Below are 14607 nucleotides of genomic sequence, written 5' to 3'. Positions count from 1 at the left end.
CCTTTAGCTGTGGGTTCTGCCTCCCTCCGCCCCAATATTTTGCCTGGTGGAAAGAGGGGAATTGCAGCATCACTTGAACATATAATTTATGAATATTTTGTTACCTCTGAATATATTTTTTTTAACAGAGAAAGTTCTGTTGTGAAGCTTGTTAGCAGCTAAAACAATTCATCTCTTTCTCTCTCCTTCCCTAGTCTTTCAGAGATGTGAAATACAGAGCCTGTCTCAAAATCAGGAACTGCAGCAATCTAGGAAGACTTTAAAGAATGTTAGAGCACACTCTCTCGCTCGCACACGCGTGCACACACACACACACACCATCTTCTAAACTCCGTACCATGTGTAGTGTACCATTCCGTGAAGTACTATTGCACCACCAAGAGTAGCTTGAACCATTCAGCATCCAGTACTGTACACTCCATCTTAAAGGTTCTGCATATGATGGCACTATATGTATGTTCTTGGTCATACAGTAGTTGCATTGTACGTGAACAATGGTAATCCATTAACAGCATCGATCAGGCTGTGCATGTAGTGACTGGAGGGCAAAATTAGCCTTTCACCATGGTTAATAAGTGTTGCACACGTTCATTTAAACCAGTATATGAAATATATATTCTTTTGCTTTACTAAATCTTAGTTTCTTGTTTTGTTTACTGCTTTACTAAGGTTTTCATCTTCTCGCCACAAATGTCCCCTTCCCCCAAAACACAAGAAATCAGTAACATAACATAAAGATACTTGAAAAATAATGTTATAATGTTGTGCTTGAAGGGAACTGTTATTCCTGATGTTCTACTACATCTTTGATTCTTATTCAATGTTGTATGCCTAGTGCGTATGCCAGTAGACTTTGTCTAGTGCATTTTGCCTCTGAACCTGAACCTGTGTAATACTGTTATTAAGCTGTGTTGTTGCTTACTGTGAAGGCAGTAATTTTGCTTCTTTTATTTTTTTTATTAGATAACTATAAACGAATCAAATCATGCTGTAATGCGGCCTTCATCCTTTTTTCTATTTTCTTTTTTTTCCCATTGACGTTACAGCCACCAAATATATTGTCAAATCAATCAAAACAAAAACAAGCATACAGAATATTTTGGGGGGGAAGCAAAAGTTTAAAACCTTTTTAAAAAAATAGGAATTTTTTAATAATGCCTCTGTCTAGCATGCCAACAAGAATGCGTTGATATTGTATTTGTGAGATATGTATTAATAAATGGAACTATTACAGATTTCTATCTGCTTCACTTTTGTTCTTCAGTCCTAACACAACTCTCAGGGAGAAGTAAAACACAAAGTGCATCATTATTTAGAATTATGCATATTTAAGTTGAGACTTGCTTATGAGGCAAAAATAATATTGCCTTGGAAGGAGGTAGTAGCTGGAATTGTTTCAAACTCTTGGTGAAACAAACTGGAATAAGTGGAAGGTTTTTTATGGGCTGAATACATACCCTCTGCTTCACAATTACTCCTTTTGTTGAAAATCTACAGTGTTCAATGATCCAGGTCCTTAATTGTATTGCACACTATTATGGTGTTAGGAATTCCCTTACATTTGTTTTTGCATAGCACTGACTGCAACATTTGTGGAAAGGTATGCACTTGTCTCTCGGCCTTGGAAGGGTCTCTCTTCATGTGAATATATGGAGAATTTAGGGCCTGACACAAAGCCCATGCAAGTCAGTGGTAGTGTTCCATTGACTACAATGGGCTTGGATCGGGCACTAAACCCCCTTAATCTAAAACCCATTGAAATCAATAGGAGGACTCCCATTGACTTCACTAGGCTTTTGTTCAGGCCTTAAATCAATAATTTACCTGTAAGTTGAGAAGAGAATTTAGCCCTCTTTGTTACTTGGGTAAAAAAGAAAAATGAAGGAGGAAAGCTGTAGCATATGTGGGCATAAACTTTCAAGCCTTTCTGAAAAGTACCATCAAATACAAGAAGTAATTGTGCAGTGCCTCAGCCCTACATTGTATACCCAGCGATGAACAGCAATCTCTTTAAACTATAAAGGCATGTCTTTCTGTAAAGCTTAATAACTGCAGAGGCGTTCCGTATTGTGCATGCATACACAACCCCCCCTAATTACATGTGCCTTTGCTGTGTACACTTTGCATATGCACTCAGGTATGGAAACTCTTTTGCTCTGACTAAATTCCAGGAAGATAAAACACCACTGAATGACTTGCAGGTAGTGTAAAAATATAGCTGGTTATTGTCTCAAAGCTGCCATGCAGACCCGTTAAGGGCTGAGTTTGAACCTAAATAACACACATTAGGCTTTATTCAAACAAGTTGCAAAATGCCACAAACTGAAGTCCAAGTGCAGGGTATTATTTTTGGTTTCCACATCCCCTGAGCTGAAAGAATAAGGGAACATCTGGACAGATCTTAGATTAAATAGACATATGTGTTAAACGTATGCTCTGACTGCACTTTCACAAAAGCACTGGTGCTGCTATAAACACAACCACCAGGACTCCTTGGCAGAATACAGACCCTCCTTCTGCCTCTTGCTTGTGTTTTCTTTCCCCTTAGCAGCAGGGACACTAGACTCCCTAATTAGTATGGAATAAACCACTCGAAGCAGGTTTTAAATGAGATCTCCAGGAGAATCCTGTAGACCGCAGCTCATTACACTGCCTACCCTGGTGCCTGTGTTGGGGATCAGACTCTGATACCAGGTTCTAAGCCAGTGGTGACAGAGGAGCCCGAAGGTGGCTCAGGAGTGTGCATGCATACATGGTCTCTAGCAGCATGCGCTGCTTTTCAGCATTCGCTGCCAATAAATCCATTGTCTGGTATTGATGTTGGCTGGAGCAATCCCTGCTCTCTCATCCAAAATTAAAGGCAATCGTAGTAGTAGTAGTGCTGAGGAATGAACAGGCATGCAGGGATACATAAAGGAAACAAAACATGAAAAGACCTTAAAAGCTCACTGGCACCTTCAGCTTTATTGGGTGGGAGCTTGCACTTGGGGAGGGGGGGGGGGAAGCAGAACTTGGTGTCAATCTCTAACCACAGATCATTATTTTTACTGATGTGATCCATTGCTGAGAATAAAGCTGATCTTCACTCTCTCCCTCCTGCTGTATTTGACTGATGCTTGTAACTCCAATAGCTACGCCTTGGCCTTGAGTCTCAATCTGCGCTTTCCGGTGGCAGAGTCTGCTCTGCCTCAGCTCCAGCCCTGCTTTACTTGACACCTATCACTAAACAATAGAATTTCTAAGTTAAGATTTATTTGTCACCAGCTGATGTTATGTGCCACTTTCCCTAGTAACAGCTGCTTTCCCTGCCACTGCTTGGTTCTGGGTTTTTTTTTAAGGTACATGGAACTGTGTGTGTGTCAGTTGAGATGGGGTAAGATAGGTGGCACTGTGTGTGTGTGTCAGTTGAGATGGGGTAAGATAGGTGGCACTGTGTGTGTGTGTGTGTGTCAGTTGAGATGGGGTAAGATAGGTGAACCTGTGTGTGTGTGTCAGTTGAGATGGGGTAAGATAGGTGGCAGTGTGTGTGTGTGTGTGTGTGTGTGTGTGTGTGTGAGTTGAGATGGGGTAAGATAGGTGGAACTGTGTGTGTGTGTGTGTGTGTGAGAGAGAGAGAGAGAGAGAGTTGAGATGGGAGTAGTGGTTATTACAAGGGTCCACCATAGCTATGATTACTTTTAGACTTTCAATGTAACCTCTGTTTTCATATGCTCAGACCTTCCTGAGAAATTCCCCGGACCCTTTCTATGCGTAATCTCAGTCCAATGGCTGGTTGTGTTTATGTTGTTTTGTTTTGTTTTTCTTTTTAATTCCTTCAGCCATTTTTAAGCTGTGAAAGGGTGAAATCCCTTCCCCAAACCCCCTCATTTTATGAAAATGTAAAGATGCTTTAGCTCACAAGTAGCTGAAATTCAGCATCTGACAATGTGAGATTGACTAGTCGTTTCTCAGAGGAGCTGAAAACTTGCCTTAATGGTGGGGGACAAAGCTATAAGAATGTTCAAATTCATCAATGTGCACAGACATTAGTAACTTTGGCTAATATTGGAAGCTATAAAAAGAAGTACTACAATAAGGACTAAATCCTGCTTGGCTGATTCGCACAAGTAGTTCCCTTAACTTTCCTAGCTGACAAATTACGGCATCTCTAGAGCCAGGAAAGAGCTTACAAAACAGGGGTTTTCTGGCTTCCATCCTCCCAACCCCAAAACCAGAAAATTAAATAAAAATCATATGTATTCTTGATGTTCTGCACTGTGGTATTTAAATAAATGTGTGTATATAATACTGAGAGAGGAGAAACCTGTATATTTAAACAGGTTAATCATTAACATTTGTTCTGCAGTGAAGTTGCCTTCTGCTCAGTTTTGCTGGGTCTCTGTGGTCTGTGCTGGTTCAGGAGGAAGGACGATGCATTGTTCTCCTCAAGAACGGTATGTGGATTCTGTGCTTTGCAGCTTCACGATCCATCAGGCAGGCCTGGCAGTAGCTGTAGGAAATCAAACACTGGAAATGACTGACTGTGCATTTGGGCAAATTGAGGGCAATCAATTAAAAGCTGGATTTTGCATAAAGACTGGAACTGCAAGCAGACCAACTTTCCTTCGTTATTGATGTCTGCCTTTCTTGTACACACCACAGTGCAGAGAAGAGGAATCAGTGTCCTAGCTTTTGTTTGGGCCCTGTCACTAGACTGCTGTATATTTGCTGTCTCATTTCTTTCCCTGCATTGATTTTTCTATTATAAATGATATGTGCTCCACATTCAAACCTGGGAAAGTTCGGAGCAAGAGGCAAACGTTGCAGCTTGGCCTCAACTCTGATTGGTATGTCTTTTTTTTTTTAAACACCTTTTATTTATATTGCCTGTGCAGTTCTGTATTGCTGAACCTCCAGCTAAAAGGGCAAATGAACAGCTGCCTTCAGAGACCAGGTCATTCTTCGGCTCAGCCTGTGGGGAGCTGTCTCTCTCTGTCAGGAACAGTAGTTTCCTTGCTGGAGCATTCCCTTGGCTTTCGATAGCTCTGAGTTTGGCACGCTGAAGTCTGCTCCTTTTATGCCAACGCAGCCCACTGCTTCTCTGCTCTGCTATGCAGCAGAACAATGTTCACGGTTTAATTAATGTGAAGAATGCCAATACAATTTCTGCATAAATGCTGGGCAGCTTTCATGTAACTCCTCTAGGGGGATTTTTTTTCAGGCTATGGAAATGCTGTTTACAAGCACAGTTTCCTTGTATTCCCCCCCTTCTTGCCCCAGTGATGTATGCTTGATTTGTTTCCAATTTGCAGTAAGCCTGGTGTTCTATTAGTGGCTTTGCTTCGTGTATATAGTAGAATGTGCACTTTCTATCTTGTCCTTCAACCATATGATTTATGGGGACAGCTCCTGCATACCTCAATTCAATGGGATTTTTGGTACACAGAGGATTAGAGAATCAAGCCAGACCCTGCAGTTTTTATTCTAGGAAAACTCCCATGGAAGTCAGGACAGCAGCTGTAAAAAGGTAAGTACTACAAGCTCTTCTTCAGACAGCTCTAAAAATGTATCCTGTCTCTCTACAACACCCCTCCCCCAATCAACTGAGTATTTTAATCAAGCAGGAAATTGGAACCAACAAAGAATCACACTAGGTGGCCTTTTAAGTTCATTTCAGTCAAAGTTGTATCTTGCTCTGATTGAAGGGTGATGCTGAATTAAGGGTCATCTCTGACAGGCACAGCAGCTTGCGGTGAAGGAATCCCAGAGGGGATTTGGCCCACCAGCAGTCCCAGTCTCTCCCACTGCAATAGGATTCGTCTGCCCAAAGAAGAAGGGAGGTTGGGCTGTGAACATCTTCCCTGTGCTTCACCTGGTTAGGGGAGGAAGAGGGTCACACCAGCCTCCTCTCAAATTTCCTACCGATCAAGGGCTGTTTGGGCCAAGATGCTGATGCTGAGTGATGGATGCCAGGCCACTGAACTGGATTTGAATTCTGGTCCCATTTCAGTGAAGCATGCGCTTAACTTTAACCATGTGCGTAATCCCATCCCTAGCCAACAGCGCACTTCAAATAGGTGCTTAAGCGCTTTGCTAAGTCAGGGGGAGTTGCTGGGCTACCATCAGCCTCTCCAGAGATCCTGCTTGTCTGGGTGAGGGGGTGTCAGACTGGGCTGTCTATGACCTCCTTGGGGGAACCTGTTACTGGCGGTGGGCGGAGTTCTTTCAGCACATATCTTCTATTTCCACAACCTCGTACTGGGCTTATTCTACATGCTGCTCCAGTCTCTAACCTTTCCACAGATGAGCAAAGTGCAGGAAACAGAGAAATAATCAATTTCTCATTAATGTAAAAGTAAAACCAAATGATTTTGTAAATGCAGGTTCCTCCCAGGCTGCAATAATCTCGCTGTAGGTTAACATGGCAGCAAGGTCTGCGGAAATGAAGGGGCCATTAATAATTTTGCAAGCGGAGCAACAGTGATAAAAATAGTTGTGCCGTTTTCAGATGGTCCAAGGAGATACTGAGAAGCTGTTCCTTCAAAATAACAGACTAAAACAAATCTAGTGTGACTCCAGGCCGGAATCAGTCGATCCTACATGCTGCTCTTTGGGTGTGAAATGCATGCCTATGCAAAGAGCCAACACAAGCCCTATGCACCACTTGCACCCTACTTTGAGAGATCCTGTGGGACTTAAATAGTGCATGGACCTTGCTCTGGCCTTCTGCACGGGGTGAATTTCACCTCAAGGGAAAGCCTTGGAGTATTTTACGCAGGCTAATATTAGTATGAACATTTTCAGCTACAGAAAAGCAGTTGATCTTAACGGTTATGTTCACTGTAGGCAGTGACATACTGTCTGGGAGCTGGGGTGAGTGCTGGATTATGCTGATGAACACAGCCTGTATGTATAGGTTTTGCCAGTGGCATTGCTTTACATTTGACCCAATCCTGCAGGCCTTATTCAGGCAAAGCTCCCATTGCAATGAGTCCTGCCTGGCTCAGGAGTGCAGGATCAGGGCCACAATGTCTAGCCAGAAAGAATTGGTTCTCCACACCGTTTAGCCCACCATTTCTTCACACCAGCATCAAAATGGAGCTCTATCATCAGGGCAGGGAGGGAGCCTGGATGGAACCCGTTTGCAGCCCATTAGTACTGTGGTTCTCAACCAGGGGTATGGATCCGGGGGACTGGTACGCTGCCCTCGACATGAAGGATGCGTACTTTCATATCGCCATTCACCCAGCACATGGCCGGTTCCTGCGTTTCACCGTGAACTAGGGACATTATCAGTTCACGGTTCTCCCGTTTGGCCTAGCCGTGGCCCCACGGGTGTTCACAAAATGCATGGCAGTAGTGGCGGTCTTCTTACGGAGGCAGAGGATTTGGGTTTACCTGTACCTCGACAACTGGCTCCTGGCGGGTTGGTCCAAAGAGGAGGTTCGGTACCACGTGCAGGTGGCCCTAAGACTATTCCGCACGCTGGGGCTCCTGATCAACGTCCCCAAGTCCACTCTGATTCCAACGCAGAGAGTGGAATTCATAGGGGCGGTCCTAGACGCGGTGCGGGCAAGGGCGAGCCTCCCAGTATCACGATTCCTGGCCATCCAGCAAGCAGTGAACATCCTGTGTCAGTTTCCCACTCCAATGGCCAGATGCTGTCTGCGGCTGCTGGGCTACATGGCAGCATGCACACATGTGGTCAAGCATGCCAGGCTGAAACTCAGGACGCTGCAGGTTTGGCTCACGCGTGTATACCGCCCAGGCAGGGACCCCCTGGACTTGGTAGTGACAGCCCCAGGGGATGTGCTGGACTCCTTGCTGTGGTGGCAGTCCCAGTCCATGGTTTGCGAAGGCATCCCCTTTGCCATGCAACAGCCAGACCTGACACTTGTGACAGACGCATCAGACCTCGGATGGGGTGCTCACCTGGGGGACCTCAGGACTCAGGGCTTGTGGTCGGGAACAGAGCGGTCGCTCCATATCAACGTGAAGGAGCTCAGGGTGGTTCAGTTAGCCTGCCAGACCTTTCACGCCACTTTGAGTGGTCACAGCATGACAGTTCTGACAGACAACGCTACCGCCATGTTTTATATAAACAAGCAGGGCGGAGCCCGTTCCTTGCCGCTCTGCCACGAGGTTCTCCTCCTCTGGGACTTTTGCATAGCCTACGCCATTCACCTTGAGGCGTCATATCTCCCGGGGGTGCGGAACGAACTGGTGGACTACCTCAGCAGGTCCCACTGCATGCACGAGTGGACGCTCAGAGCAGATGTCATGTTTTCGCTCTTCCACAAGTGGGGGTTTCCCTGGGTAGACCTGTTCGCTACCAGGGGTAACGCCCAGTTCTGCTCATTCCAGGATCGCCGCCTGGGCTCAGTAGCCAACGCGATCCCGTGGGGAGGGGACTTGAAATACGCCTTTCCCCCGCTCCCTCTGGTACACAAGGTCCTGCTCAAAGTGCACAGGGACAGGGCAGCAGTCATCCTCGTTGCCCCGGCCTGGCCTCACCAGCACTGGTTGACTACGCTCCTGGAGCTGTTGGTGGAAGCCCCGGTAACCCTGCCCCTGCACCGGGTCCTCATCATGCAGGACGGAGGGCGGCTCCTCCACCCCTACCTGCAATTACTGCATCTGACGACATGTAAGCTCTGTGGCTAAGCGCTTTGGAGAGCCAGTGTTACCTTTCTGTGCAGCAGGTTCTACTTGGTAGTAGGAAGCCCTCTACCAGGGCGACTTACTTGGCCAAGTGGAAGAGGTTCTCGTGCTGGTGTGGGCCCCAACAGGTACAGCCATGCCAGGCCCCGGTGCCAGCCATTTTAGAGTACCTACTACACCTCAAGCAGCAAGGGCTGGCCCTGTCCTCACTCAGAGTGCACCTGGAAGCCATCTCTGCCTTCCATCTGGGTTTTTCAGGGGGCTCGATGTTCTCCCACCCAATGGTGGGGTGGTTCCTTAAAGGACTGGAGAGGGTGTTCCCTTACTCATGCCCCCCCAGTCCCTCCATGGAATCTCAACTTAGTCCTCTCTAAGCTCATGGGGCCCCCGTTCGAGCCCCTCCTCCACCTTTCCTGGAAGGTGGCATTCCTGGTGGCCATCACCTCAGCCAGAAGGGTATCTGAGCTGAGGGCACTCACCTCGGAGCCACCGTATACAGTGTTTCATAAAGACAAGGTGCAGCTCCGTCCGCACCCCAAGTTCTTCCCAAAGGTGGTCTCACAATTCCATCTGGGCCAGGACATTTGTCTGCCAGTGTTTTTTCCCAAACCCCATGCGGACCGAATCACCGCAGCCTGCACACCCTGGATGTCCATTGAGCGTTGGCGTTCTACTTGGAGCGCACCAAGCCCTTTTGTAAATCCACGCAGCTGTTCGTGGCTGTAGCTGAGAGGATGAGGTGCCTCCCGGTGTCGGCACAGCGAATCTTGACATGGATTACAGACTGTATTTGGGCATGTTATGACCTCGCAGGTGTTCCGACCCCGGTGGTCACGGCCCACTTGGCCAGGGCGCAAGCAGCTTCCACAGCTTTCCTGGCACAAGTCCCGATCCAGGAGATCTGCAGGGCAGCCAGCCACCTGGTCATCGATGCATACCTTCACGACCCACTACGCAGTCAACCAACAGGCCCGAGAGGACGTGGCAGTTGGCAGGGCAGTCCTCCGATCAATTGTTCCGTGAGGTAAGCTTGTGATTCACCTAATGTGGAATGGATGTGAACAAGCACTCAAAGAAGAAAAAACGGTTACCTACCTTTGCGTAACTGTTGTTCTTCGAGATGTGTTGTTCACGTCTATTCCACCACGCGCCCTCCTACCCCTCTGTCGGAGTTGCCGGCAAGAAGGAACTGGAGGGGGTCGGGCCAGCAGGGGTATATTTGCATGGCGCTGTGGCGCCACTCAGAGGAGGCCCCCCACCGGCCCGATGGGAGCCACTGAGGGAAAAAGTTTCTGACACTCGTGCACGCAGCGCGCCAAACCTAATGTGGAATGGATGTGAACAACACATGTCGAAGAACAACCATTACGGGAAGGTAGGTAACCATTTTTTTTACACCAGGCTACATAAAAAGCACTAGCAAAGTCAGTACAAACTAAAATTTCATACAGACAATGACTTGTTTATGCTGCTCTATATACTATACCCTGAAATGTAAGTACAATATTCATATTTCAATTGGTTTATTATATAATTATATGGTAAAAATGAGAAAGGAAGCAATTTTGCAGTCATAGTGTGCTGTGACACTTCTGTATTTTTACATCTGATTTTGTAAGCAAGTCATTTTTAAGTGAGGTGAAATTGAAACTGAAAGGGGTACAGTAGTCTGGACGGGTTGAGAGACACTGCTCTAGAGGGACAAGACATTGGACTGGGAACCAGCAACAGAGATTCTACTTCTGGCTTGGTCACTAACCAGCTGTGTGACCTTGGGCAAGTCACTTCACTTCTGTGTCTCTGTTTCCCCTCTGACCCAGTGTCTGTTTACATTGTAGCTTTTCAGGACCGACACGGCCACACTATGCATATGTCCCATGCCTAGCACAATGGGGTGATACAACAGTACGCTAATGAGCTGTGGTGAGGCTTCCTAACGTCTACGTCTAGACCCTGCCAGTTGTGGGGGAAGGATGGTGAGATCTGCCAGTGAGCCAAAGCCCACCTGCCTCTCTTTGGGGGTCCATGTCCCAAGATCTCTAAGCTGGAGAGTCAGTAATGTTCGAGTTATTGGCATTAACAATTCTCAGCAGCAGCAGTTGCTGCTTCTGAGTGTTTGTGCTCTGCAGCAAGCTGCATAATTTTCCCTATTTCAGCCACTTACTCCTAAAACGAGAGATCCATAATTATACCGGGTGTGATTTTTGTCACTGATTGTGCTGGCTTATTACCCAGTTAAAATAATTGAAAGACAGCAAATCACAGTACCATGCACACAGAGTTGTGTAATATGTAGTCAGCACTGTGGTAAATAAATGACATCACATTTGAAGTTCTGGATTGACCTGGACATTGTAATTTATACCATCACTGATGTAGAGTTATTGCAATATGGAAATATATCATAAAAATTAGATCTTGATGCGTGGATGTATAGATTACAACGCTGCCTTTTGCAGCGAGAACGTGCTTCCTCCTACAGATGTGCAGTATCCGGTGAAATCTCTGCAGGCTCTTCCTACCAGCTGGGCTAAATTTGGAAGAAAAAAAAGTTGGCTCCTCCTCTGGCACATCACCTTGCCCCGATTTTTGTCACAAACAGCCAATGCGTTATGGTGGTCAGCTTTCATTGTCCTGTTGTAGTTTTAGATGTTTGGTTCCTGCAAACTGATTCAGTACGTGCCTTGACAAGGTAGGAACGGTGGAAAAGCTTTAAGCTTTGGGTTCTGCTCTGCATTAGCAGCAGTGCAGCTCTTGTTCCATTCTCAGTCACAGCTATTTATACACCTAAATGACATTGAACACTCCTTGCTGTTTTGGAGTTCTTGGGTGTGTATATGTCGACATATATGTTAAGAACATAAGAAGATAAGAATGGCCATACTGGGTCAAACCAAAGGTCCATCTAGCATACTTTGTACAAAATGTATCATAATCCTGTAAAGGGGTGAACAAAGGCTATAGACTGTCAATGGCTGTCACAGTGAAAAGCTAATCCCGAAAACTACCCCAGCTCAGCCAGAGTGAAAATCAGCATTGTGCAGGGTGGTGCAGCACAAGACCTCGGCACCACTTATGACCACCTAACCCAGACATTCTTGCTCTGTTTTCCACTGTTCGAGGTCCTACCACAGATGTTCATAGTGCTTTGATTGGAATGGCCATTGTACACCATTATTCGTTTTGTAATCTAATTTGGAAATAAATCATCATCTGATCAGGAAAACTGATTTGTGCTTTCGTTGATTAGTAGTAGGTCTAGGCCCACAATTTTCTGTGAATCTTTTTTTTTTTTTTAATTGTAGCCAAACTTACTCTTTACATAGAACTCTCTGAGCTCCATAAGCATCTTATTCCAAATAGTATATATTGAATCCACCTGTATGTCATCTCAGCTATGAGTCCTGACTTCATCACATCCTTCTTAATTTACCTGGATACAACTTTCAGCAATGACAGGGCCAAACCCGTCTGCCATCACTCACCTGGGGTCAAGGTCACCTCTGAGCAGGGAGTCAACATAAACCCTATGTACCACTTATGTCCCAGTTGCATGGAGTTCCATTGAAGTCAATGAATAACTGGCATGAATAGAGAGAGCAGGATTTGGACCATTTATATTTGAGGCAACTTGAAGGGATGTGATTTTGAAAGTCAAGTCTAGCACCAGATCTAGATCTAACCCTCTTTCCTGAGGAGAAGATTAGTTTAGCCTCCTTGGCTTTGCCCCGTTTATGATTTGTTCCTGTTGCTAAACTGAATCACCTTGATATTCCCTTTCTTGTTTTGACTATGAATTATAGATGTTACAGCATGAAAAGGAAATCAAAAATAGCTTTACGGGACCAATTCAGTAAAAAAAAAAAAAAAAAAGTTATTAGCAATTAGCAGAGATTTTTTTTAAAGGTAATTAGCCCTCCTGCCCTGAGAATTAATGAATACTTTTCATTGCACCCTAAGGGATTGTCAACCCAATAATAATCCATTTGAGATTAATGTGATTCTAAAACTACATTGTGAAAATGCAGGCTGCAAAATGATCACAAACAGGTAATCTTGCAGCAATGAACATGGGCAGAAATTGCTTCCAGGATGAAGGGCCATTAATAATTTCAGATGAGTTAAGTGTAATAAAAGCAACTGCTCATTCAGTAAGGGTGAATTCAAAAGTGGGTGGAGTAAAACGCACACAAAAAGTCATAAGGCCTAATTCATTCCTGATGTGAGTGGGTGTAATAGCTATGAAGTCAGTGCAGTTGCACATGGTCTCACCTGTGAAATGTGTATGGTAAAACACGCCTATGAGACGACTAACTCCAGGCATGTCAATTTCCCCTGGCTTGGGTGTGTTCAACTGCCATGTTGAAGGGGGTTCTACAGAAGACATGGGAATCCCTGAAAACCCCTCAGAGCACTCAGCTCATTTAAATGACAGGAAAGCTACAGGAGACAATGGGATTTCCCCCATCACACGGTGCTTGACATTTTTTATTATATGTAAGTACATACAAAAATCACATCCTCTAATTTACAGCACAGTTCCTGTAAAGGTTTCTCTCCAGCAAAATTCTATTTTCATGGGACTGAGAAGGGGGATGGGAAACAGCCTCAGGAAGATACTCCACACGTGCTGGGAGTCGTTCTGTACGGTGAACGTTCTGTATGCTCTGACAACCCATTCATGTTTATCGTGATTGTCGTCTTCCTCCTTGGCATTGTAAGACACAGGATAAACAAGTGTTCCTTGTCAGAGTAAAGCTATAGAAGACAGAGAACAGATCAAAAGCATCCCCCCCCCCCCCGAGCGCATCCCCTCCCACTCAATGACATTCACAGTCAGCCTCTGTTACATACACACAGGCCTGCTTCAGGAGTCGTGACTCAGCCAGAGCTCCAAGTCCTCTGATGGGGTGCTGAAGGTTAAGTTAAACCCTTTCTGCTGTTGATGGCAGCTTGGTGCCATTTTTTTTAAAATGTGTTGTGTTTTTCGTTAAGAATCAGTGAGTGAGACTAAAGCACCGAATATTCATTGCCACCACCTCCCGATGCGACATCCAGCAGAATAAATCAGCCAAACAAGTGACAAATATTATTACTTCACTTGGATTGCAATAGTGCCCAGAGGCGATGTACAACTAGGCCTCAGAGCACCATCATGGTAGGCACTGTACACACATGTAATTAAAAGACGCTCTCTGCCCCAAAGACCTTGCAGTCTAAATATAAGATGTGGGCACAACAAAGAAAAGGGAAGAGTGCTAAGTAGTAGCAAGACAACTATAATTCATGTAATAAACATCAGTCATAACAATATAAAACATCTACAGCCCCCTGGAAAATGACATCCCCCAGACTGGAAATTAAAATACAGAACTCATGACTGTGTCCTTTCTCCAGGGCTTACTATGAAGTGCTCCACGCTGTGGCAGAAACTAACATGGAGGAGGAGAGTGACAGACACAGTAGCCGTGCTCCTATTTCGGAGACTGAGGAGAAGAATGTGCCAGCACACAGGGATGTGACCAGGAAGCACGAGCGTGGGGGAATGGTCCCTTTACTATTCCTTTCAGAAACTAATCCACTGTGCTGCAGAGCCTGAGTCAGTACGAATGACAAGCATTTGAAGGAGTGGGTATTTATAGTGAAGTCTCCACAACCTGCCTTCACTCTGCCCATCACCCACCTAACAGAGAGGGATACACTTATATCCTATTACAGTCAGAAAATTTTGAAATAAATGACAACAGCTGAACACATAATTTGTTCTACAGATGGTGTGACTGTTTCCTTGTGTGGGATATAGCTGAGAATTCCAAATAGGACCGACTGTTTTAAACAGGGCAGACATCCCAAACTGGTGGTTATTCTATCATTAGAGTTTACCAAGCCAGTAACAAGAGTGAGCTTCTGTATCACCATACTGGTTAACAATAAGTTAAAACCACAGTCCCCTTAGGCATTCCAGCC

General features: G+C 45.4%; 1 protein-coding gene and 1 long non-coding RNA gene across 2 annotated transcripts in view; both read left to right on the top strand.

The window, feature by feature from the left end:
* Positions 1 to 1239, top strand: part of TSPAN7 (tetraspanin 7) — a 172073-nt gene extending 170834 nt beyond the window's left edge. Inside the window, exon 8 of the mRNA XM_034754476.1 lies at positions 195 to 1239. The gene's annotated coding sequence lies outside the window, so the exon portion shown is untranslated. The remainder of the gene's footprint in view (positions 1 to 194) is intronic.
* A 3139-nt stretch (positions 1240 to 4378) lies between these two features.
* On the top strand, positions 4379 to 14396 carry LOC117871212. The gene is made up of 2 exons (XR_004644180.1): positions 4379 to 4433; positions 14038 to 14396. It is a non-coding gene; the product is annotated as an uncharacterized LOC117871212 (long non-coding RNA).
* The last annotated feature ends 211 nt before the right edge of the window (positions 14397 to 14607 follow it).

Source organism: Trachemys scripta, chromosome 1, assembly GCF_013100865.1.
Source record: "Trachemys scripta elegans isolate TJP31775 chromosome 1, CAS_Tse_1.0, whole genome shotgun sequence".
Taxonomy (NCBI): Eukaryota; Metazoa; Chordata; order Testudines; family Emydidae; genus Trachemys; species Trachemys scripta.
Note: the sequence above shows the minus strand (reverse complement) of the source record. Positions and strands in the feature narration are given on the sequence as shown.